The sequence below is a fragment of the Crocodylus siamensis genome, chromosome 9 (genome assembly GCF_052110815.1).
Source record: "Crocodylus siamensis isolate JL-2025a chromosome 9, ASM5211081v1, whole genome shotgun sequence".
Taxonomy (NCBI): Eukaryota; Metazoa; Chordata; order Crocodylia; family Crocodylidae; genus Crocodylus; species Crocodylus siamensis.
Genome location: NC_143403.1, coordinates 15,782,431 through 15,807,018, shown reverse-complemented (window position 1 = coordinate 15,807,018; position 24,588 = coordinate 15,782,431). Strand labels below are relative to the sequence as shown.

General features: G+C 42.9%; 1 protein-coding gene and 1 long non-coding RNA gene across 2 annotated transcripts in view; one reads left to right on the top strand and one right to left on the bottom strand.

The window, feature by feature from the left end:
* Positions 1–7,546, bottom strand: part of GARRE1 (granule associated Rac and RHOG effector 1) — a 105,159-nt gene extending 97,613 nt beyond the window's left edge. Inside the window, exon 1 of the mRNA XM_090063030.1 lies at positions 7,460–7,546. The gene's annotated coding sequence lies outside the window, so the exon portion shown is untranslated. The remainder of the gene's footprint in view (positions 1–7,459) is intronic.
* The window catches only part of LOC149857148 (uncharacterized), a 28,027-nt gene continuing 10,487 nt past the window's right edge, over positions 7,049–24,588 (top strand). Inside the window, exon 1 of the long non-coding RNA XR_016444214.1 lies at positions 7,049–7,157. This is a non-coding gene — a long non-coding RNA (uncharacterized LOC149857148). The remainder of the gene's footprint in view (positions 7,158–24,588) is intronic.

Below are 24,588 nucleotides of genomic sequence, written 5' to 3'. Positions count from 1 at the left end.
TGTGTTATTGGTTAAACATTTGATTGATACAATTAGACCAGGTTAAACAAATATTTTTTAAGTGATATTTACATCCCTACTGCAAACCATGCTTGGGCAAAGGATGAGAAGGCATTGAGGTAATTAAGATGGCAGACATTTTCTCAGGCATTTCCCACCTGCAATCTGCTGCTGTCCATCCCTTAGTAACCATGGCTGCCCAACTATGGCAAAAGAGCTGCAACTACTTTTAGAGTACTTTTGCTTGATGTACATAATAAATCTAAATACTTAAGCAGGGGAAAAATAGCAGTCCCAGTATGTACTAATATTACCCTAGGGATGCATGCAAAATCTACAAAAGTAATGCTTAGACCTGGAGAATATTTATTTTCCAATACTTTTCTTCTGTTTCATACAGCTGAGCTGGTGTGAGGTTTGCTTCAGAGGACATTTTTTTTAATACTCCTGAAAAGACAGTCTATCTTATTTCTTTTTCATGCCCTTTGGTTTTTGATTCAGGACTGTCCTTTGCCCAAGCAGAGGAACTGTGTTTCTTCTGATCTTTTTGGTCTTAGTTTCTACAGCCCTTGAAACTGAAGGGTGTTTTCAACAAGAACATGTTGCTTCTGTGCGTCTCTTTTGGTCTGTCCTTTCTGGTTGCTACAGCTTTCCTATATTCTAGTTTTCTGTTTGGCCCAATATCAGATGGCATATCTGGTACCCTGATGATTAGATTGGCAATCTCTTTAGCTGGTTTTAAAAGGTGCTTTTTAAGCTTTGCCTTCCGCTTCAACATGAGGTATAGAGGGTTATAAACATCAGAGACTTAGTTACAGGTTTCCCTGGAGTGAGCTCAAGATAATCAGGTGTTATAATTTATTTATTTCTAGGAAAGTTCAAATGTCTTCTTATTCTCCAGCTATATTCTTCCAAGACACTACTACCTGAAGTCTAGGATCGACAGCATTTATTAAACAGGAACTAGTTGAAGAAGGAAATTTGCAGAGACTATTTCTCTTAGCACAGCGTACCAGCGTGAATTACCCTTAGTCTGTCTGCAGGTTTCTGGATAGTACCAAGAATCCCCAGAACAGGATTAAGTGTAGTATCAGGATGACATACCCTACTTAAAAATAAACTATCTTTTGTATCAGCTCTGCTTTCTGAATGGATTCAAGATATAATGCACTACAGTGAGCTAGTAATGAAATGACAAAGGCATGAATCGCAGTAGTGACATCTTCACTGGAAGAAAAAGGTCACTGTGGCTCTTTCTACCCTCCTCCTACTCTTTGGCCATGGGAAGAAACTTTGGCATTCCACATATCTCTTTTTAAAGAGTCCCCAAGATACAGCATGTTAGAAGAGAGCATTGGAGATGCGGAGCATTTTGAAGCGATAAGGAAAAGATAAGTTTGCACCTAATGACAAGTTTGCAAAAGATATAATCAAACAACAGTACTCCTCTCTTTCCTGATTATTCCAAAACACATCAGCTGCAGCCCACAGGGAATATTCCCTATTCCATACCATTGAGATATGAGCTTTGAGTGTACTTCTGAATAACAAGAGTCACTGGTACAATACTGGAATTAGGAATTTAATCAACATTCTTCCATCACACAACTAACTAATGTGTTAACCAGGTGTTCGTGAGAAATCATAATGCTACAATGTAACGCTAAAGGAAAAAAAAAATCCCAAAGCAATTTATCCAAAACCCCGAGAAAAAGGATATTACAGGTCGCCTAGTTGTCTGAATGCTCCAGACAATCAATGTTCTCCAAACTTACCCTACAGAGATATTTACAAAATGAGGAAGACTAGTATCACACAAATACCACAGCGAAAAGCGACCAAAGGAAATGGGGACAGACTTCAGAAAAAACAATTATACCTATCCAAAAACACAAAAAAAATCCAACAAGCAATTGGAACAGCAACAAACAAGAACAAAAACCCACAAGAAAGGCTGCCCACATTCCAAACAACACAAATTATGTTGAACTTTCACTAAATTTGAAAACACAAAGTTGTAATTTCAGGGAGCAAGCAGCAAGCCTAACCTAAAAGAACAACATTGTTTTTAAAAAACAGCCAGGAAATAAAAGTACTGTTAAATTGTAATTTTAATTTTCAACACATCTTTCCTGGTTTTTCTCCCTTCCACTCCTGAAACAGTGGGTGACCTTAAAGTTTTTTCTTGAACATTTTTACTAGTATGCAAAAATGTTAAAGTTTTAAAGAGCACCCACTACATCCCAAGGACTTATCAAAGCTTTTATTTTTAAATATTTTGGCCTAATATTTATTCAGTCAATACTAAGGTGCTCTCATAGTTTCTAGGGTCGGAAGGGACCTGAGTAGATCATCTAGTCCAACCCCCTGCCATGGCAGGAAAGAATACTGGGGTCAAATGACCCCAGCAAGATCTTCATCCAACCTCCTCTTAAAAACCCCCAGGGTAGGAGCCAGCACCACTTCTCTCGGAAGTTGGTTCCAGATCCTAGCCGCCCCGACTGTGAAGTAGCGCTTCCTGATATCTAGCCTAAATCTGCCCTCTGCCAGCTTGTGACCGTTATTCCTGGTCACTCATGGCAGTGCACAGGGGAATAGCAATTCCCCCAATGCCTGCTGATCCCCCTTGACTAGTTTATAACAGGCCACTAGATCCCTCCTTCAGCCTTCTCTTTTGGAGGCTAAACAGGTTCAGGTCCCATAGCCTCTCCTCATAGGGCCTGCCCTGCTGTCCCCTGATCACGTGAGTGGCCCTCCTCTGGACCCTCTCCATGCTGTCCACATCCCTCTTGAAGTGTGGTGCCCAGAACTGGACACAGTACTCCAGCTGCGGCCTGACCAGTGCCACGTAGAGGGGGAGGATCACCTCTTTGGACCTGCTCGAGATGCATCTGTGGATGCATGACAAGGTACAGTTGGCCTTCCTGACTGCCTCTCCACACTGCCAGCCCATGTTCATCTTGGAGGCAATGACGACTCCAAGATCCTTTTCCGCCTCCGTGCTGACAAGAGGGGAGTTCCCCAACCGGTAGGTATGGTGCCGGTTGTTCCTCCCCACGTGCATCACCTTGCACTTGTGAATAGGATAGGATTCAACACAGACATCTGCCTACCTTTGTAGCCTGTCTAGGTCTGATTGAAGCCTGATACTTCCTTCTAGTGTGCCAACATCCCCCCACATCTTAGTGTCATCAGCAAATTCGAACAGGGTGCTTTTTACCCCCTCGTCCAAATCACTGATGAAGATGTTGAACAGTGTGGGCCCGAGGACCGAGCCCTGCGGAACCCCACTGCCCACGTCCTTCCAGGTTGAGAAGGACCCATCCACTACCACCCTCTGGGTGCGGCCCTCCAGTCAGTTGGCGACCCATTTGACTGTGTGGGCATCGACACCACAGTCCCCCAGTTTCTTAATGAGAACGGGGTGAGAGACAGTGTCAAAAGCCTTCCAGAAGTCCAGGAAGATTATGTCCACTGCTACCCCTGCATCTAATGATCTGGTAATCTGATCATAGAAGCCCACCAGGTTGGTCTGACAGGACCTGCCACTGATGAACCCGTGTTGGTTGCCCCTAAGCATGCAGTCCCCTGCTGGCCCCTCCTGGATGTGTGCCAGCATAATTTTCTCGATCAGTTTGCTTAGGATCGAGGTAAGACTAACTGGCCTATAGTTTCCTAGGTCCTTCTTCCTCCTCTTTTTGAAGATGGGAACCACTCTCTTTTAAGGGTTTTTATTAGTAGGGATATTTATTTCCTTCTCCAGAAATAAGTATTTCTTGAAAACAGAAGGCCAACCATACTACATATAAATCTCAAAAAATATTTAGCAGACTTGTATAAGTGATTATTCTGACCAACTCTTCTATGTTTCATTTGATTGCAGCTCATGTACTGTGAATGGCGCACATATCAGTTTGAATATTTACATCCCACTGCAGACCATTTTGTGTATATATGAGACTTAGAAGCCCAACCACGAGCTTCTCCTATTTCCACTCCAAATATACAGGAACTCTTCTCTCTCCATCTCTCTCACACACCTTAGAAGTTCTTCAGTATCAGATACAGCAGCCTTTTCCTTTCATCCCTCCGCATTTTAACAACCACTTCTTCATAATCTTAATAAAAATCATATACAAGAGGCAGCATACCCCAAGCTTTCACTATACATCCCACAGTATCAAACCTCAGTAAATATAATAGAACAATACAACATTTGTATTTCTAGAGTGACCAAGTCATTTCTAAGGCTCCTGGTACCATTTAATGGCACAATAGGATCTTATCCCCCATATGGATGACAGGGATCAGATCCCATTGCACCATTACAACTTGCCAGTGCAGGGGAAACCAGGTCCAGCCAGGGCTGACAGTCAGGGGGTATGGGGCTGGAGGCAACAATCAGCTGACTCTGGTCTGCCCCAGACCATACCAGGGCCATTTCACAACACCACCATGGTGAGCTGACAATTAGCTGATTGTCAGCCTCAGCTGGGGCAGCTCCAGGTGCAGTCTGAGACAGAGATAATTCAGGCCATCCTGAAAAATCAGATGTCTGTCAATCCCTCAACATGCCTAGAAGCTGTGGCCAGGCTGCCACGTGTGGGGGATGAGACACTCCAAACTTGGGAAGAGACCTGTCCGAAGCCTCTGATCCCCCATGCCCCAGAAGCCCAGCCATGGCTGCCAGGCTCAGGGTTACAAGTCCCTGGTGGGAAAGCCCACCTCAGTATGCTTTTCAAAAGTTCCCTATGTCAGGACCCATGGCGCAGGTCAGGGGCAGCCGGAAGCTCCTGATTAAGCATTAGGATCTGTCATATGCCGGCTACATGACACATGTCCAATACAAGCACAATACAAATGAGTCACAAAGATGTTACATATTATATGTGAAATGTCTTTGTGGCATGTCTACAATACATTCACACCATAATATGTTTTTAAATGTGTGGCTGGGTTATTTATGGTGCAATTAACACCTTAATAATGTCCTAAATGCAATGTATGCCAGGCAGGGCCCCAAGACATGCCATTTTTTAAAACTTTCCCATGAAACTAAAAAGAAAACACCTCTCTCTCTCTCTGTTTAAATACAAGAGATTTTTTTCCAATTTGCTTCAAGTTTATCAGAAAAGAACAACTTTAATAATAAATTTTAAGACAGCCATCGTAAAAAGGGTTTTCATAAATTCTCTGGCATCTCGTCATGGTAATTCAATAGTCAACCTGCAGAGTAGGATTTCTGGACAGAAGCATTATTCCAATAGCCCCTTTAGAAAAGGAGAGCAGTTAAGACACTATTGCAGTAGAAGCCAACAAAAACCACAGCTCTACATACACGAAATTATGTACAAATAATGTATATAAACAAGAAAAAAAAGGAAGGAAAAAAGGAACAATAAGACAATAGGTAGCTTCATATAAGCCTAGAGACCACCTCCACCTTTCAAATTTTACAACAGTAAAAAGTTAGTATTCAGTCAGGCAAGATTCTTATGTTTACTTAATAAAATGATATCTAGGCTGCAAGTAATGCTATTTGTGTGAGAAATGCTACGATCAAAACCTTAGATTTTATAAAGTCCTATCACTTGCCCTCTGACCCACCAAATTGTTTCTTTATGGTATTGCCCAGGTTGCCACCCTTCATAACATTTAAGGTCCTGTCCTGACTAACATCCAACTCTAGAAATTAAAAAAAAAAAAAAAAAATCTACCTGCCTACAATTAGCATTAGAAGACAACCTATGATCCTTGCCCCAAGATGCAGCATGGCCATGCACCGTTTAAGATTTACGACACATCACCTGAGAGGTCTGTATTTCCATTGTAAATTAATTTATCTGTGTATAGAGCTTGTAAAACACCTTCAGAGCTCTTCAAATACAGAGGAACTTTATATATGATCATATTACTATCATTCCTGATGTGTGTAGCTACTTGGAATAGGAAACCATATTCAGCACCTTTTGATATGCTGTCATGAATAGTATTTCTAACATCCTCATCTCACTTCTCACAGCACCAGAAACTGTCACAAACAACCTCCTGGTTAGTCTGCTGCCACACCGTAGATCGGCAGCTTCAATGTCCATATTTTTCCACAGAACATCTATTTTGTTTCACAGGGAACAAGTACAAAAAGAGACACGTCCACTGCAACCTGTAAAGGGAGGAGTGGGCACATAGCTTATACAACAGGAAAAATATGTTTTCTGTGATATGCGGTAGAGGAAAAAAAATGATGACCACTGGTGCATGTTAAGTGGGAAAAGAAAATGTGTTGCCAAGTAATAGACATTTGGGGAAAAAAAGACTGCTGAAATTTGGAAACAAACACAGGAACAGTACACAGAGATGAAGCATGTGGCATAGAGATTCTGGAAAGGATGCAAATCAACTATTTCAGTGAATCTCAAAAATTGAAGAAATTTAGATGATTTTGAAAATGCTGGTAATTTTTTCTATTACTTTAGAACCACAGACCAAAATGCTGAACCTCTCAGAACATTGTGGCTAGCCCGACTCCTGCACACATCACTTCTAGTTTCCAAGCCCCCCTGCTTGTCCTGATTCAAAACTACAAACAACAAAATATTGATAGGAAAAAACAATTTTTCAGTATTTCCGGCCTACACAGCAACACCAAAACGATGCTTTTGGGAGATTTTTCCCACCAAGCTCCTCTGGCGTTCTCCCCGTCACCTACAGCCGACACCCCTTTTACCTGTCACAATTTTCAATTCACTTGGACACTAACAATGTAGAAGCAGAAAAAGAAAGGCCAGTGAAAGGGCTCCACAGTTTTTTTTGGCGCAAAGCTGGGAAGAACAGCAGACAAGCGAGGTCTCTTCCAGCTTCAGCAAAAAAAAACTGCAAGCCGGGGCTACATTTACATTTTCACAGCCAGCCTTCATGCCTCGCACCTACGCACTTACTTCACCTATCGGGCCGCAGCGCCCTTTATCTGCTGGCTACAAGTCATGCCACACCCTGGTATCCAGAGACACCCGGGCCAAGCTCTTCCACCCGCCCACAGTTGATAGTTTCCCTCGTGAGGCAACAACTCACTCAACACAGCTGGCAAACTTGCACCCCGCCCGAGCACCGGGTCTTCTTCCTTCAGAGGACCACACTCGCTGAAGGCGACTGAAAAGGTGCCATGAACCCAAGGGGGGTGGGGCGGCGAGATTTTTTTTTTTTTTTTTTTTTTTTTTAAAGAGTCTTTAAGGTGATCCCAGCTGAGGCTGCCTCTCTACGGGGACGGGGCTGAGGAGAAAGTTGAAGGACCGGGACCGGGACCGGGCCCCGCACTCGGTTCGCCCCCCCCACGCAGCAGCAGTATGGCCGGGCCCGGCGCCCCCCGCCAGGCGACCAGGCCTCTCGGGCGCCGAGCCGGCACCCCCGGGCTGCTCCCGCGCGCAGCTCGCGGAGGGGAGGCGACCGGGCCCGCACTCACCTGCCCGCCACGGTCGCCCGCACGGCGCACTCCGGAAACGGCGGCTCGGCTGGGCTCGGCCGGGCGCCGGGGGAGGGACCAGGCGGCGCGGGGCGGGGAGGAGCCGCGAGTGACAGCGGGGGCGGCGCAGCGGGCTCCGGGCCGGAGGGAGGTCCCGGCCGCCTCAGGGCCGGACTGAGCGCGAGGGCCGTTCCCGCCTCCTCAGGAGCTGCAGGGTCCGGAGGGGTTTCCCCCACAGCGCTGCGAGGGGTGGGGGCGCTTCTTGGGGGTCCCCCCACTGTATGGTCACCGTGCCTGGCAGGGGAAGCTGGGTCCTGGGGGCCTGGCCGTGTCTTTGGGTCCTGGGGGCGCTGCTCTTCTGGCGTGAGGGGTTGGGGTCCTGCGGCTGTGTGCCCGTGGGCAGGTGAAACTGCGGGGCACGCAAACCCCTTGTGCGCAGGACGCCTGCCAAAGGATTTGGAAATGTGGGCAGCTTTTTACTTATGGTATTTTGAGTTACAATGTTTCGTGCTTGCAATGTTTATAATTGATTTCGACTTTACGAGGCTTGATCTGACACCACACCACGCCAGCGAACAAGTTCGCTGTGTCACCCGTCTCCCACCTATCCAAGCTTCCTTGGACGCTTTCTTTGAGAAAGCGGACAAGGCTCCAGGAAAACCTGCAGCCGAGACTCCAGCCAACAACCCCTCAGAAAGTCCAACCAGGACCCCTTCAGAAAGTCCAGCCGAGTTACCTCCAAGAAGTCCTTCCAAATCAATATGATTGCCATGTACCATATAAATACGTGAATGTAGCTAGATTACTCATCTATAATTGATTGAGGACAAAATTTTGGGTTATTTTTGGCGAAAACAGGGTATCGGGCCTTGGTTCAGGAACCAATCCCCCATTTATAACATTGTTTCCTATGGGAAAATCGGTTCTGAGTTGCAACGTTGCCACTTAAGACGCAGTTCTCAGGAACCAATTGTGTCGTAAGTCTGAGGACGCCTGTATCTGAAGCCCCTGGTGGGAGTGGAGGATGTTTGCTGGTTGTAGGAGCGCTTATGGTTCTGGGCTGACTCACCGGTTTGGACTTGATTTGGCTGGGAACACACAACATTTCTTTAAAAAAAAACCCAAAGCATCAGCAGGATATGGACAGGGCCCTTGTCCCCATTTCAGCTGTGGTACATAAGGGTGCTCTCGGTGCCCCACGTTGTTATGCTGGGGAGCTGGTGCAAGGAGTTGCTGGTGCAGCTGTAAATGTGGGTAAGGCAAGCGCTTGTGTAGGACCCAGCCCAGTGGCCCTGATCCTGCTTGAGCAGGTGGATGCCCTCCTGAGTCCTGGCTCCCATTTCCTATGATTGGGTGAAGTCATGAATACAGAGCCTGGGAGGTAAGAAAACAGTTGATACATGCTTTGAAGTATTAATTAGATCAGTCATTCTCCTGTTTAAAACTTGGGTCAATGGTTTTTCTTCCTTAGTGTGGACATTATTGTTTTTTATGATGGAGGTTACTGACTATTCCTGTCACCCGTTTTGTTTATCTTTTGTTTTTTTAAACTGCTGACTGAATTGCTTGGCAGAGTTCAACACCATTGTTAAATGGTCTTAGTTGGGCATTAGAGAAATTTCAGTGTAGCATATCTGAAAATTGGCTTCTCCAACTAGTTCGTCACTGTGTATTTACTAGTAATTGTATGTAGTCCTCTGGATATTGTTTGAAATATGGTGACTCCATTTACACACAGTTCAGATGATGACGAGATTTGTTGTATGACAGGAAATGTGATTGCAGAAGATAATACATTTTCAAATCCAGTTATAGTTCTCTGTTAGAGAAGGTAGCTAATGAAGCTCACCCTAGAGGGCTTGCTCACGCATCCTAAATGTAAATAGGAATGTAATGCATCTCGGGAAGTGTTGACTGGGGGTTGGAACAAAAAGTAACATTTGGGTAATCAGAGTGGAATAGATAAAAAACATTATAATAGGCAAACACTTTGCACCATGGGCCTGAAAGCCTGATGGGTTGACACATGATACACCCAAAATACCAAAAACACTGTTAAGTGGAGTGGAATTAAATATGTATCTGTTTCATTGCAGCTAATCAGAGTAGTGAAACTCAATTTATCAGACAGGTTCTAGCCAATGGCTACAAGGCAGAGAGAGTCCTCAAGCAGGGTCCAAGGACGACTGACTCAGTGGTAGAATGCCCCAGTCTCCCTTTCTTTTTGGCAGCTAATGGTGACCAAAAGTCATCAGCTTGTTGCCCCCAGATTATGTTGGTGTCCTCATGTCTTCTGCGCATGCCTCTTGCTAATGGGTTTGGAGTTTTAACTAATAGGAATCTGGGAAATTTTTCAAATCCTGATGTATGCCAAATGGGCCAGAGGACAGAAAATCCTAGTACCACTAGCCTCTTTATCAAAGTGAGGAGTTGGGGAACACAGTGGCTGGAGCAGATACTTTTGCTTAGAACTCTGCACTTAGCTTGTAGGAGTTTTTGGTACTAAACAATCTACATGGGTAAGATCACAGTTATGGGGTTTCACCACGACAACTGTGGCAGTCAGGAACTGCACTTTTTTCTTACCTTTGACTGGCAGGTGGGCTGGCAGGTGTCTGCTCTGTAGACAGGTATGCTTACAGATCAGTACAGAATACAAGCTGTAAGATGTGTGGGAGGCAGAACTAGTTGGCTTTATCCTTTGAGTAGGTGTCAGATAAAACTTTCAAGCTCTGCTGTAATTAATAAAAATATTTCACAATAGGGAGAAAGGAAGGGATAACAAGAAGGGTTATTTTTGGGACAAGGACAAGCATTGCTATTTGAAAAATTAAAAAATGTAATGTTCACTTTTAAGGATATTGTTAGGGAGTTTGATAATGTTTTATAGGCACATAAAACATTATCAAAAGTTTTATGTGCCAATATAAACAATATACCACATTGTTTCTGTTTTTCCTGCTTCTTAGCTCTTTTACTCCACTACTTTAGGCCTTGATCCTGCAAACACTTAAGTCTACTGAGATTACTTGTGTGTTAAGCCCATACTTATGTGTTTTTAGAATCACAGGTGTAATCGGACATGTTACTCTGCAATGCACACATACTGAGGAATATATTGCTGCAAAAATAACCCCATTTAATTCAATGGACCTAAAAAAGTAAGGTGCTAGTTAATAACTGTGAATGTGGAAGAATCAAGCCTAGAATTATCATTTTGACTTTGATTTCCTGTGTTCATGTCAGCCTACAGCTCTTACAAAGCTGCTAGTAATGCCTCTATGATTGAATTGGTCTATAAGGTGCAAATCTGCCTTTCCTTTTGCCAGCAGTTATTTTGCATGTAGCTATATATACAATCATAGAAAATGAGGGTTGGAGGGGACCTCAGGAGGTCATCTATTCCAACCCCCTGCTCAAGGTAGGACCATCCCCAACTAGATGCATCCTAGCCAAGGCTTTATCTAGCTAAGTCTAGCTAGCTACAACTAAAGTTTGTATTGACCACTGCATAATAAAACACAGTATTATCGAATAAGGATGAGACAAAATGCTTAAAATGCGTTGGTCCCCTACACAGATACCTGTTGTAACAATTCTAATTTAAGTCGCTTTTCTTTATCTACATAGTCCCAGTATTTATGTAGATAGATAAATATACGCCTAATGTAGTCAGATTTATTTTTTTACTTTTGTAATTCCCCCAGCAATGTAACAACATACTTATTTCCCTAACTTTTGAGAAGGAGCAATAAAATCAGCGATTTTTTTTTTTCAAGTGATTCAATTTACATACAATGAATGTGTTCAGCGATACGTAATCTTTTCCTATGAACATTAAGTATATCTGAGAAATAGTTTCCAAAAACTCAGTTGAATAAGAAGGGAAGGAAATCTGCACGCTAGTGGAACAAAGAATGCAACAATGCTGTTGAGAGAAAGGAAGCTAGCTTTTAATAACATTAAATGTACTATGAGCGCTACTGATCTCATGGGTAGTAAGAGGAAGAAAGCTCAAAGAAAAGACAGGGATTTGGCACATACCTATTCTGTTAAAATTAATTAGGGTATTCCTATCAACAAGGTGTGAGATAAGATTAGCAGGATGAAGGTTGCTAATAAAACCACCAAAGACTGATTTGTCTTTTGTGCATTAAAGGAAAAAAATATTTACAAGGGGTGATCTTTTTTTTATATGACAAGGATGTTATATTTCGGGAAAGGAAGTGTGAGAAATTCAGGGTAATTTTGGAGAACAGTGTTTGTCAGTAATATTCTATTGTATCAACAGTGATTTCCACTATGAGAGTACCAGTTATTATAATCTAGAGTAACATAAATCCTGTCGTTACAGTATGTTGGAACACAGGAACACCAGCAGCATTGTAGCACTGATACTTGGGCTATGTATTTGTGGTTTGAACATAAGAACTACTAAAGATACAGTTTGAAATTGTAATATGCTGTACAAAATGTTTAGCCTATATAATTATGTGGGGCCACATCCCTCTAGTGGATTGTAGCCAAACCTGCTCTTGCTGTCTATGGATCTTTAACAAAGCTGTCGTACATTCAGACCAGTAAGGCTTCTAAAAATACCATTCACAAATCATCCATTCCAACTGTCAGAGTGGTAACAGTCCTTTTGTCCTGCAGCCCTGGACAACCAAAATCCCATTTCAGACAAGTGAAATTTAGTTATTTGCTGCCTGACAGGAAAGCTGCTGACGTACACTTAAAGCCACTCAGTGCACTGACCGACTATTGTGTCCAACCTTCGGCTTAAAATGGGAACTGGCCTTCTGCCCAGCTGCTTTATAAACATTCCCAAATGGCAGAAGAAATGAATTATTTCCCCAGCCTGCTACTTTGCACATTTTTCCCCTGCCTCCACTCAGCCAGTCTCACTTTGGGAAGACTGAATATGACTGACTATATAATTACACAAAGAAAGTGCATGTGGAGGGAAGATGGAAGATGGGATGACCATTGTATTTTCTGGTTAGACAAACACATTTGGGATCCAGGTCACCTTAAAAAATATCCTACGCTGCCAGCCAAAGATACTGATGCCCGTAAAAATAAAAATCTCTCTTAATCTTATAAAGTCAATCCAATTCTCACTGATATCTTGGGGAGCCTTTCCATTGACTTCAGTGAAAGTTGGGTCTGCTGCATGTCCTGCCAGCTAGAAGTCTCAGACTCCCCATATTGCTCTTCTCATAGATGGCTCTGATGTCACCTACACTATGAAAAGCAAAAAATGTCACTTGATTGGCAATGAACAAGCTTTCTAAAGAGCAGCCAGCAAGTAGGAATGTTTTGGAAGAGTTGCATGTGAGCAGACTCCCTGCAATCCATTTTTGTTTACAGGTAGTGGAAGAATTTCAGTTATTTTTAAGGTCAACATCCTTAGTCCAGAGATATAGCAGAAGTAGTTTTTAAATGGTAGACATAATTACTGAGCTTTATAAAAGTTTTGCTAAGAAAACTTGTCTCCAAAACAGTGGGCAGAATTGCAGGCCTGGATTCCTAAGTAAATTAATCCTCCCCTCTGCCTCCACAAGCCAGACAAGGAGCAGGCATGAAATGACCCCAATTGCACACACCAAATAGTCATCTGAATTTTATATTTTTAGTGCAGAAAATCAGCTTCTTAAGCACAGCATCATTATTTTGAATGTCTGATGATTCAGATGTCTGGGATCTTACTGCTTATATTCATGAAAACGTTCACAAAAGGAATTAGCCTACAAAGCCACAAAAATGCAGTTTGCAGCCAGGACTCTGGTAAAGTAGTTTGCATGTCTTCCAAAATGTTGGAGAAGTAGATATATTTTAGTAAAGCATTAATACATTAGATATATTTAATAAACTAGTTCAAATGTATTTTAATAATTTACCCTGGTGTCTAATACATTATTATGGACTTTTAAATTTGTTAGGTATCCAGGTTGTAGCCATATTGGTTTAGACTAGAGGAAAAGGCAATCAGGACTCATAGTAGAGATGATATCTTCATTAAAGAATTGCAGTTAAAGAATATTTTTTGCAAAATTGTTGTTGGTCTAATAAAAGATATCATCTCTACTATGAATCCTGATTTCCTTTTTAATTTGTTAAGCACTATCAATAGGCTTAGCACTATACCTAGTAGAAAGGAAATGTGAACACATTTGGGGCATACTCGTAGAAGCCTCCCAGTCAAACAGGTATGTCCTGCATGTGTGAGCGGATTAGATATAAAATAGTCTGTGTGTTTAGAAATGTGCATGTAGTGATTCGGGGGTGTAGACTTTAGCCATGTAAGTTGATCTAATAAAAGATATCAGATTTGCCCAAAGAACCTTGTCTGCCTGCAGTGATTCAGTACCTTCCACTGTAATATTCTTTGTCAGAGCAGAGTTAACTCTCCATAACTATGACCCGTCTGTTATTTTGACATATAAGCAGGTCTCAGATTGCAAAGTTCAAAAACACCATTTAAGGAAAAGTGGAAAGAACTTAGAATGCGTCCTGCTGCAACATTTGGAGAGAGGTTTAAGCAAGTATTAGCATAAACTAGACTTTAGATTTGTTTCCAAAATATGTTGAAGACACTTAGTGCCAAATCATACTCTCGTTTCCTCATGACTAATCCTAGTAAGACTACTCACATGCGTATAATGAACAGGATTTAGCTCTAATTAATTTGCATCAAGTATTGGAAATTATATGAGATATTTTAATAATCTGTTATTGATACATATTCCAACATTAGCTGTAAATCTTAAGGGAATGTTTTTTAAGAAGTAAGAGCCCACATTTTTAGGAAATAGTTTGTTAAAGCTAACAAAAAGGGTCCTTTCAGGAAAAAGTGTCTATGTTGTGGTTGCTGCAGCAGTGAAGACAATGTTTTGTAGTCCATTACCTTTGGAGGGCTCTGTAGCAAAGGCAATTTTATTGAAATAGACTTAGAGGAAGCATTATCACCCTATTTTATTTTATTTATTTTTTTACAAAACTGCCAAATAAGGGGTAGTTGTTTCATAGATTCATAGATGCTAGGGTCGGAAGAGACCTCAATAGATCATCGAGTTCGACCCCTTGCATGGGCAGGAAAGAGTGCTGGGGTCAGATGACCCCAGCCAAATGCCCATCCAACCTCCTCTTGAAGACCCCCAGGGTAGGGGAGAGCGCCACCTCCCTTGGGAGCCCGTTCCAGATTTTGGCCACTCTAACTGTGAAGAATTTCCTCCTAATGTCCAGTCTAAATCTGCCCTCTGCTAGCTTATGGCCATTATTTCTTGTGACCCCCAGGGGTGCCTTGGTGAGTAGAGCCTCACCAATTCCCTTCTGTGCCCCCATGATGGATATATAGACAGCCACAAGGTCGCCCCTCAACCTTCTCTTGCGGAAGCTGAAGAGGTCCAGGTGCCCTAGTCTCTCCTCATAGAGCTTGGCCTGCAAGCCCTTAACCATATGAGTGGCCCTTCTCTGGACCCTCTCCAGGTTAACCATATCCCTCTTGAAGTGTGGTGCCCAAAACTGGACGCAATATTTCAACTGCGGTCTGACCAGCACTCGATAGAGGGGAAGTATCACCTCTTTGGTTCTGTTTGTCATGCATCTGTTGATGCATGATAAGGTGCAGTTAGCTTTTCTGATGACTTTGTCACACTGATGACTCATGTTCATCTTGGAGTCCGCTAGGACTCCAAGATCCCTTTCTGCTTCCGTGCTACCGAGCAGGTAATTTCCTAGGCAGTAGGTGTGCTGAACATTTTTCCTCCCTAGATGCAGCACTTTGCATTTCTCCTTGTTAAATTACATTCTATTGTTTTCTACCTATTTGTCCAACCTGTCCAGCTCTGCCTGTAGTTGTTCCCTGCCCTCCGGTGTGTCCACTTCTCCCCACAGTTTTGTATCATCCTCAAACTTGGACAGAGTACACTTCACTCCATCGTCCAAGTCACTGATGAAGACATTGAAGAGTATCGGTCCAAGGACCAAGCCCTGCGGGACTCCAATGCCCACGCCCTTCCAGGTCAATACATACCCATCCACTACCACTCTCTTGGTATGACCTTCTAGCCAATTTGCCACCCACCGACTGTATAATCATCCAAGTCACAGCCCCTTAATTTGTTCATTAGTATGGGGTGGGATACCGTATCGAAGGCCTTCCTGAAGCCTAAGTAAACAATGTCAACCCCTACTCCTGTGTCCAGGTGTTTTGTAACCTGGTCATAAAAAGAGACTAGATTAGTCAGGCATGATCTACCTGCTACGAATCCGTGCTGGTTTCCCCTCAGCATAATTTTTCCTGCTGTGCTCTCACTTATATGAACCTGAATAATCTTTTCAAAGACTTTGCCAAGGATGGAGGTGAGACTGACTGGCTTATAGTTGCCTGGATCCTCCTTCCTCCCTTTCTTGAAAATAGGGGCCACATTGGCCCTTTTCCAGTCCTCCAGGACCTGTCCCATGTGCCACGAATGCTCAAATAGTCTTGCCAGTGGCTGTGCAATGACATCAGCCAGTGCCTTCAGTACCCTTGGATGGAGCTCATCCAGGCCTGCCATGTGTTCGAGAATGTAATATTGTAAAAGTAGTCCAAAAGATGGCAAACCTACCTTGCTTTCCAGGATGGTTTGGTTAGGGACCAAAGCCTTAAGTGAAGGACTGGACTAGATGACCTCAAGAGGTCCCTTCCAGCCCCACTTTCCTATGATTCCTTACAAGGTTCTTTGATAATATACAGGAAAATATTGTTGATAAAGCCATTGTAATATGTGCATATGTATTTTGCTAGTTCTACTGTATTTACTCAAATCTAAGACAACAGTTCCACCCCCGCCCAAGTCAGCATAGGGAAAAAGGCTCGTCCTCTTAGATTCACACACAAAGCAGGAGGAGGGAAAGGCAGGCAACTGCTATAGGTCTGACTCTGGCCCTGACCTGTGACCCAAGACAGACTGATAGTAGTTGCATGCCCTGCCCTCTGCTTGCCCTCTGTCATCTGCGCCCCCTCCCCACCCACCGTCAGGCTCAGCTCGTCTCCAGCTTGGGCCGGATTCCCTCCCAGGCATGAAGCACATGGAAACTCTGTCCCCCACCCAGCCAATCAGCAGTCACAATACTTGTGTGTGGCCTGCAGGGGCCACACATCCACGTGCTGTGCTCTATAACCTGGGAAGGAATAGAGCCCAAGCCACATCTGATATTAAGGGGAGGAGCAGAGAGAAAAAGGCAAAGCTTGTGAGGAGTGGCAGGAAAGAGAGGTAGGGAGGGTGCAGTAGGCTGGCAGGGCATAGGGAACAGGGGCCACCTGACACTCCCAGTCACCTGATCCCACCCCTGCCTCCCCGCACCCCTTGCCCCCTCCCATTGCTTTTGTTGCTGTAGCAATAGGGAGGAAGAATACATTTATGACAGCCCTCCAATAATTAAAGTCTATACCTAGAAAATTATAACAAATTTATACATTTTCCATACATAGAATCTAATTGTGGGGGTGTCGTCTTAAATTCAGGGTCATCTTAGATTCCGGTAAGTGCAGTATTGTTCTGGACAAACTCTTAACAGATGCTTGAAGTATAGTTTATAATCAGGACTTGAATGATGCAGTTGATATATCAGTCTTTGTTTTCTGCCGTGGTAGATAAATAGCCATAGTTGCAGGCCTGGTGACCAGCAGCAACATGCTGACCTGGGGAGACAGAATACATATCCAAACTTTTCCTAGAAGACAGCCTTAGGGACAGTTCCATCTTGCCAGGGAGATGGAACAAAATGAAGACTCCTAGGAATGCCATTTGTGTGCCTCTGTATTCAAACCAGCAATGCCCACTTTGTTCACCACTTTCCAGATTCCTGCCCCTAGACCACAGAAACTCTCTACTGTTGTCTGAGAAGTGTGATTTGCCACTACCAGAAACAACTACCTACAAACATGCAAAACTGACCCTGGTGTCCACTAGCAAAAAACTCAGGGCTATTTTAGTAGAACGACTCCTCTGCAGATTTGGGATTCAGTATGCCTTCTTGTCATGCATATTTGGGTTTGAGGGGTGGTTGTTTTCTCTTATATGGGATGATGACTGATAGGGAACATGGAATACACCTGAAATTTGCTATCACCCTATTCTTTCTTTTTTATCAATCATTTTAAAAGATGTGATGCTGATTTTGCAATCAGATTCTGGGATTAGATCCCTGAACAGATCTCATTGAGGGTTGGGGCCTAAAATTATATAAAAGGAACTTAACTGCTGAATAAGTTCCAGGATTCATTTCAGTGGCATTGTGACTATCTCCAGAGTTAGTGAACTAAAGATCACATTTACAGTTGGGTTCAACCTGTCCTCTGATAGAAAGTTCCAAAACATGAAGTCCTCTGGAGTTGAAGGTGATCTGGACTACATAACTACCAGAGTTTAGAGGGATTGGATGCAAATTTCTTGCAATTATACTTGTAATTAAAGGATCTGAAATTATTTGCAGTATAACAGTTTGGATAGCACCTAAAATGACTGTAAAAATAGTCAGATAGTCAAATAATATGGGTAGAGTTCAAACAGAATCTGGAAAAGGAGTGACAGGCTGAGATCAGTTTTACACTGCCCCATGGAAGAAATGCAAAACTCTAGAACTCTTGTTTCAGAGAGAATTTCATAGTTAGTAGGGTCAGAAAGGACCTGAGCCGATCATCAAGTCTGACCCCCTGCCATGGCAGGAAAGAGTACTGGGGTCAAACGACCCCAGCAAGATGATTGTCTAGCCTTGTCTTAAAGACCCCCCAGGGTAGGAGCCAGCACCACTTCACTTGGAAGTTGGTTCCAGATCCTAGCCGCCCTGACCGTGAAGTAGCGCCTCCTGATGTCTAGTCTGAATTTACCCTCTTGCCAGCTTGTGACAGTTATTTCTAGTTCCTCCTGGTAATGCTTGGGGGAAAAGGGATTCCCCTAATGCCTGCTGGTCCCCTCTAACTAGTTTGTAACAGGCCACTAGATCTCCCCTCAGCCTTCTCTTGTGGAGGCTGAACAGGTTCAGGTCCCATAGCCTTTCCTCATAGGGTCTGCCCTGCTGCCCCCTGATCATGCGAGGGTCCTCCTCTGGACCCTCTCCATGTTGGCCACATCCCTCCTGAAGAGCGGCACCCAGAACTGGATGCAGTACTCCAGCTGCAGCCTGACCAGTGCCGCATAGAGGGGGAGGATCACCTCCTTGGACCTGCTTGAGATGCATCTGTGGATGCATGACAAGGTACAGTTGGCCTTCCTGACTGTGTCTCCACACTGTCAGCCCATGCTCATTCTGGCATCAGTGATGACTCCAAGATCCTTTTCTGCCTCTGTGCTGACGAGAAGGGAGCTCCCCAGCCTGTAGGTATGCTGCTGGTTCTTCCTCCCCGGGTGTATCACCTTGCACTTCTCAGTGTTGAAATCCATCCTGTTCTCATGCACCCACCCCTGTAACCTGTCTAGGCCCAATTGTAGCCTATTTCTTCCTTCCACTGTGCCCACATCCCCCCCATATCTTAGTGTCATCAGCAAATTTGAACAGGGTGCTTTTTACCCGCTTGTCCAAGTCACTGATGAAGATGTTGAACAGTGCAGGCCCAAGGACCGAGCCCTGCAGGACCCCACTGCCCACATCCCTCCGGGTCGAAAATGACCCGTCCACCACCACTCTCTGGGTGTGACCCTTCAGCCAGTTGGTGACCCATTTGACTGTGTAGGTGTCAACACCACAGTCCCCCAGTTTTTTAATGAGAATGGGGAGAGAGATGACACCTTTTATTAGACCAACTGAGAAATTGAAAAAAAAAAATCTTTTTCTGCAAGCTTTCAGGCACACATGCCTTCCTCAGGCTCAGGGAAAAATAAAGATGGTAAAATGTCCCCATAGGTAGAAAATAAACTTCATTTTTGCATAGAGGAAGCTGAAGGTGGAAGTCTGTTCCTCTGGGTCCATGAGAGTGTCTTTGTGAATTGCTCTTTGATGTACAGATAAGAAAGCATTCCTTCCCTGGTGGTGTCATATGGCAGAAAGGCAGAGAGGTGTAGAAATCTTTCTTGTTGTTCAACAAGGAAGTTTAAATCCAAAATCGGCTAAAATTCAGCACGGCTACCAAATACATACCTAAACCATGGAAGAAATACAGTTTGAAAAGGCACTCGGAGGAATACTCCTGGGAGAAGAGCAAGAGGCTTTTTTTGACATGCACATAAAAAAAAGTCAAGTTAATAGGGTCTTCCTATTTCTTCTTCTAAACTAGAATTATGAATTACAGGGGAACCTCCTTGAAACTGAAACTAGACGCAGGGTCAGTTGCTGTATGCAATTCCCGAGAGGGTTTTCTGCACTATTTATAAATATATATATTCTTTAAAATTGTGATAGCACTCACGGTCTTATACTTTATGGACCTAAATGCATTAAAATGCAATGATGGTGAATGATGACCATGTAATATCAAATTTTATAGATGAATATCAAAGGGATTGTTTCTGTTTTGTAAAACCCAGAGATTAGTTTGGCATGTTGCTGAACAATCATTTATCTTTGCTGACAGTCTGGTTTACACTGCAAGGATATGTGCTGTTGTACAACAAATGGTATAGTTCAATTGGTTTTTATTTTTAGATCCCTTTTGTAGCAGACCCAAACTGGCCCATCATTGTTTACACCAGCGATATCAGTTACATTCCCAGTGGGACCCGCACTGAGAGAAGAGGAAGAAGCCTGGCAGTGGGAGCAACAGCATTGCCAAGCATAAGCCTTATCATTTTTAACTTCGGTGGATCAGATACCAAGATTTACCACACCTGGATGGTGCTGCCAGGCTGCCATTGCTCCCAAATAGGGTAGCCTCCTGAGATGCTAAAAATCAGAACTAGGGAATTTGCTACTGTTTGGAATAATATGCACACGACTAAAATGCCATCCATGGAAGTCATCTCTCATTTGATCTAAAGAAAACCTTAATCCTCTCAATATGTATACTGTTCAGCACTTAAAGCAGGAAGCATGTTTTTGAAGAATAAATACTCATGGCTTGGTTCTGCCCCTTTTGAGATGAACATTATTCTAATTGTTAATTTTATTTGGAATAAGATTAGAATATTACTTTAGAGTGTGAAAAATGTTTTATTGCTAGCAAACAAAACAGCTCTTGAAGAAACTTTAATATAACTTTTCATTTGTAAAAAGTATGCTTTTTCAGGAAAGTATTACATTTTTTTCAAAATGAAGTATTTTAAAAATCGTTATTCTTTATAGTGTAAATATATTCCTATAATAGGCATAGGAAAGTAGTTATTCCTCCAATGTAGCAGGCACCCAAGCTTGTACTAAGGGTGAAATCCTGGTTACACTGACAGCAGTGGGAATTTTGCATTGATTTCAATGGAGCCAGGATTTAATGTGATTGGCTAATACTGTTTAATTGAGAAATACAGAGAATGTCTAATCACAGGACTGTGAGTCAGGCTTTGCCAATTGTTTCCTCTGTGGCCTTGGCAAGTCATATAAAGCATGTGTATGGTTATAAAAATATAAGAAAAAGAAACTCCTTGAAGGATCTGCTCTGTATGGGCTTGTAGAGTCCTCTGCTTGCTTTATAGATACATTATTTTTTATTTTATTTAGCTTTGTTTGCATGACAGAGGTAATGCAGCTGGAAGAAACTGGTTGCTTCTGACAGATGTATCATTAACAGAATCATTAACTTAGTTGTGATTTATGGATTTCTATTTATTTCTACATGCATGTCAGCTTGATGTTGAATATCCAAGGACAACAATTAGTAAGAAATGTTCTCTTGGAGAATTTAGAAGCTGACAAAATGTGATCTGAACACCAGAGAAGGGGCAAATGGACATTCATGAAGCCATCTTATCAGAATTATTTTTTAGGATAGAACCTTTTTTTGTACCTGTGCCTCAGTTTCCTTTTCATTACAACAAAAAACAATACTGGAGGAATGGAATAGTTACTGTTTTTATGTCATGTCTGAACAAGTTTCAGATAAACAGCATCCCTGAATATTGATGATGCAACAAAAGCATCAGGCAGAATCTCCTACAATAGAGCTAACATCTCATGGGAAACCATAAGAAGGTGTGTGCATAGTTAGTTTTCTTTTGTCACTGGGGAATCTGTATGGCTGAGAACCTGAGACTTGTATTGTCTTCTGGAAAAGGGACACATCTTAGCACAGGTATAAAATGAGAGTGAGAAAATGCAGCACTATGTTGCTCTGCAGTGTCATCTGCTGTTTAAAAAGGAATATTACATTAAGGCCTATTCTATCCCATTAAAGTCAATGGGTGTTTAAAATGTTTGGTTGTGTTCAAACAATAATGTTTACAGCAAGATTGCCAGGACCAGGAGATTCTGGCCTGGAGGCAGACATCTAAATCGGAAGAAATTTTGTACCATCTGAGTAAGTGTTCTTGACCAGCATTTGAACCTGTTATTTCCATTGTAGCAGATGCTATTGAATATTCAAGGTTTTCTGTTGTTCTTCCAAAAGAAAACCCATGCTTTTTGCTGTATGTGATTTAAGATAATGGAAAACAGCAGGGTAAATTCTTCCATCATGAAACTCGTGACTGTAGGGGAGTTGCACCAGAGGTTAATTTGTCCCAGTGACACTAGAGAAGAGGATGTGAATCTAGTAGGGGATAGCTTCTAGTGAATAACTAAAAATAATGGTCTTTGTCTGAAATAAGCCATCCTGAAGACACTGTGACCTGGCACCACTAATAGGACTGTGGTTAAAAGAAGGAAAAAAACACGTTTGATAAGGTACCATGATCCGCACATGCAGGAAAACATCCCTTCTTAAAAAAAACGAACAACAACAAAATGTACACTCCCCCCCACCCAAGAAACTTAAATTCTATTATCATTATGATATTCCAAAACCATATCAATAGTCCCTCAACACAAATATACAATTCAGCTACATATGCACCTTGAGGGAAGAAGAGATGCAATAGTGACAAAAATGAAACTACTGTCATCTTGTAATGTTTGATTACGGCTTTAGGCATAAAGCTTTTTAAATGACAAATGTTCAGTGAAATAGTATTTTGCCATTATACTGCAGTGCACCATTCATCTGAGGATTTCAAGACCTTAACAATATTCATTAAGTATTCTTCTACAACTTTGAAGGGACAGTATTATCTTCATTCTATAGATGAATAATCAAGGCACTCAAAGGTCAAGTTCTCCTTTTAAAGGCCTTGAACAGGCAAACCCATTCTGTTATTTGGAGTTATTCTCTTCCACATGGATCTCTAACTACGTACATGTTGAGATGTTATTGTCTTGCTCATACTGATCCCCTTGCCCAAGACCCCCATGAAAACAGAGATGTGTAGAGATTTCCAATGTACAACAGAAAGCCAAATTGACTGTTAATGCAGCTCAAGGCTCTTTTAACTTTTCCAGAGTTGCCTTTACCTTGGAAAGCCAAGATCTCAAAGACAGTAGCACTAATGCCACAGTCAAGGGGAGGCCAAGGCTATTGGAAACACTTGGATCTATATAGGAACCAGTGGCCACAATTTGATTGCTGGCTAAATGTAGATCTTTGGGTTGGTCAGTTTGGGTTGGTCAATTTGTGGCTCATTCCATAGGCAAGCAAGTCTTTCAGAAATGTCACGATGCTAGAAAGTTGGGACTTCCCTTAGAGAGAAAAGGAGGATCCAGGCCAAGATGGCTTGCCAAGACCATGCACTGAATCAATGACCGAACAGGACTTCAGAGACTTCCACAGCCACTACAAAATACTGCATAAATACAACTCCTACACATTCTTATCACCATTATGCCAAATTTGTGTCAGGGAAGAGTGACTATCTGAAAGCAAAATTTCATCATTGTTTTATACAGATGTGACACTAAGTGTGTTTTCCCATAAATAAATAGTCCAGTTGTAATTGCAATATATGATGAATAATCAGAAAACCACTATTGGATTTTGATATGTATCTTTGTACAAATTTGTTAAACATCTAACTTGTGCCTCTAGAGTCACATGCAAGTGTAATGTTTGCGGGTCATGCTCAGTAGGCCTACCTTTCACAGTAGGCCTTACTGGGGACCAAAGAAATGGTCATACAGGATCAGTCTGGGGTCAGTCTAGTTCAGTATTATGTCTCTAACGAGACTAGTACACAATGATTCAGATGTAAGGACCACAAAACAGACAGATGTTAAGTAGACTCTCCTCCAAAGTTAGACCTTATGTTGAGCTCTAGTAGAAACTAATTGAATTAAGTTTTGAGATAGGAGATTCATATGCATTCCACATTTTTTGTTAATATTAACAACACTGACTTGGTGCCACAGTGACAGTTTGGGATTTTATGATTGTGGAACGCTGTTCCAGGTTAGAGGCTTATTGGGAAGAGATGGCAGCCACCTCACGGCAAGGGGGAAGAAATTGTTTTCTTCCATGGGACCCTTGCAGGACGCCATGGGAAACTTGGTCATCACATCAGACGGCAAAGCTAACATGTTTAACGATTTCTTTGCCTCCATCTTCCTAAGTAGGGAACAGAAAAGCCACCTCCCTGCTGGGCCCCCCTCGGGCCCCGGGGGAGGTACACCTGGGCCATGGGTTAGCGAGGATTTAGTTAGGGAGCTTCTGGAGGGGTTGGACGTATTCAAGTCAGCCGGCCCGGATGATCTCCACCCTAGAGTTCTAAAGGAACTGGCCGAGGTCATTGCAAGTCCCCTGGTACAACTTTACAAGCACTTGTGGTGCTCTGGTGAGGTACCGGAGGACTGGAAGAGGGCCAACGTGGTCCCCATCTTCAAAAAAGGCAGGAAGGAGGACCCGGGAAACTATAGGCCGTTTAGTCTTACCTCGATCCTAGGCAAGCTGTTCGAGAAAATTATGCTGGCACACATCCAGGAGGGGACTGCATGCTTAGGGGCAACCAACACAGGTTCATCAGTGGCAGGTCCTGTCAGACCAACCTGGTGGCCTTTTACGATCAGATCACCAGCTCATTAGATGCAGGGGTAGCAGTGGACATAGTCTTCCTGGACTTCCGGAAGGCTTTTGACACTGTCTCTCACCCCGTTCTCATTAAGAAACTGGGAGGCTGTGGTGTAGACACCCA